The 2,197-nt window shown below is 49.3% G+C and overlaps 1 non-coding gene across 1 annotated transcript; it reads left to right on the top strand.

Moving 5' to 3' along the window:
• The first annotated feature begins 1,326 nt into the window (after positions 1-1,326).
• On the top strand, positions 1,327-1,433 carry LOC142304857 (U6 spliceosomal RNA). The gene has a single exon (XR_012753504.1). It is a non-coding gene; the product is annotated as a U6 spliceosomal RNA (small nuclear RNA).
• The last annotated feature ends 764 nt before the right edge of the window (positions 1,434-2,197 follow it).

The following is a 2,197-nucleotide window of genomic DNA, read 5'->3' as shown; positions in this document are numbered from 1 at the left end:
GCCTTCACTCTGCGGCCCAGCTCACACCAAACCATCTCAATTGGGTTCAGGTCTGGTGACTGTGGAGACCAGGTCATCTGGCGTAGCACCCCATCACTCTCCTTCTTAGTCAAATAGCCCTTACACAGCCTGGAGGTGTGTTTGGGGTTATTTTCCTGTTGAAAAATAAATGATGGTCCAACTAAACGCAAACCGGATGGAATAGCACGCCATTGCAAGATGGTGTGGTAGGCATGCTGGTTCTGTATGCCTGCAATTTTGAATAAATCCCCAACAGTGTCACCAGCAAAGCAAACCCCACATCATCACACCTCCTCCTCCATGCTTCACGGTGGGAACCAGCCATGTAGAGTCCATCCGTTCACCTTTTCTACAAAGACACGGTGGTTGGATCCAAAGATCTCAAATTTGGACTCATCAGACCAAAGCACAGATTTCCAATGGTCTAATGTCCATTCCTTATGTTCTTTAGCCCAAACAAGTCTCTTCTGCTTGTTGCCTTTCCTTAGCAGTGGTTTCCTAGCAGCTATTTTACTATGAAGGCCTGCTGCACAAAGTTTCCTTTTAACAGTTGTTCTAGAGATGAGAAGGTGTGTCCAAACTTTTAGTCTTTACTGTTTATATGTGTGTATATATATACATATATATATATATATATATATATATATATATATATATATATATATATATATATATATATATGTGTGTGTGTGTTTCTCTATGTGCTTTTATATAGCCAATATATCCCTTTCTATAACCAACTGTTCTTTTGTGTATGAGGAGTAAGATGGAGTTTTATAGCCTGCAGCTGATATCTGATATAAGGAAGTCTGTTTTCTGGTTACTGCAGCAGCAGTAAAAGTATGCGTACGTCAAGGTCACCAGCTGGACTGTTACAAAGCAACGGAATGCAGATGGGATCACAAAGACTGGCTATCTCATGTGCAGCGTCAGAGGATGATCTCACTCAACTCTCCACTGCCATCACGTCTGACTCCTGGACTTCAGCTCAGTGTGTATGATCCCGGATTTCCGATTATGCACACCACATCAGTTTGAAGCCGTGACGCGTACACCCGGATTCATAGTGCACATGACCGAAACTCTGAGGTCTTGCGCACAGAGCCGAAATCCAGTGTTGGACGCGATGGCAGTGGAGAGGTGAGTGAGATCATCCTCTGACGCTGTGCATTCATTAGCATGTTAGCACACCTACAGGGGCCGTAGGGGTTAATGGAGCTGACTAGCCAGGGGAACTAACGCCCAGGGGACTAGTCCCTCGCTCATTAGCATATGATAAAACATCTTTAGAAACACTTTTTCTCAGTGCTAGCTTCGGCAGCACATATACTAAAATTGGAACAATACAGAGAAGATTAGCATGGCCCCTGCGCAAGGATGACACGTAAAATCGTGAAGCGTTCCATATAAAAAAAAAAAAGAAACAGTTTTTCTAAAGATCTCATTATCTATGCTACCAGATACAGGGACAGTTAGGCAGGGATTAGCAATATGTACCTGTCGGTGGCGGGGGCCAGCTTACCCGTCGCGGGGGCTGCTCGGGGAGATTGCGCTCGGATCCGGCTCCTCCTCAATGGCTCCAGCGGGCCGGACCCGGGGCTCGAGCAGCGCTCCTCGCCCTTGAGTGAAAGGGGGTAATTGGGTTTCTTTTGGGATGTAGAGAGTTCGTGACGCCACCCACGGGTTGTGGTGATGGTGGGCACCACCGCTGCTGGTGACGGGGTTCCCGGGAGCGATGGCGGGCAGCAGTTAGGTGTTAACCCCGCTGTGGGTAGGGGCTGGTAGTCCCGGGGCCTGATAGGCGGGGTGGAGGATTCCGCAGGATGAGTTTTGGCAGGGTGCAGGGTTGCGGTACAGCGCAGCGTGGCGCCGGATGGCACAGTTGTACTCACAATTAAACCACACAGAGTCACTGGTAAACTAGAAACTGCCAGAGTCCGCAGCCTTCGGTGCGGAGGGTGTTTGGGTCCCACACACAGTACAGCAGGATCCTGTTCTTGTTTTGCAGCCAGACGCTTCTTTCTCCTTCCTCAGTCGGGAACAGGGAGCCCACTCCCCTGCAGTGATCCGGGTCATCCCTTGGTACCGGCGGGCCACTACCCTGCCTCGGTCACCTCGGGCCCCTTCCTCACACTTCCCTTCCTTACAGCAGCCAGGAGCTATCCTCCCCTGGTCT

The sequence above is a fragment of the Anomaloglossus baeobatrachus genome, chromosome 4, assembly GCF_048569485.1.
Source record: "Anomaloglossus baeobatrachus isolate aAnoBae1 chromosome 4, aAnoBae1.hap1, whole genome shotgun sequence".
Classification (NCBI taxonomy): Eukaryota; Metazoa; Chordata; class Amphibia; order Anura; family Aromobatidae; genus Anomaloglossus; species Anomaloglossus baeobatrachus.
The sequence above is the reverse complement of the archived record's forward strand: the minus strand, read 5'-3'. Positions and strand labels throughout refer to the sequence as shown.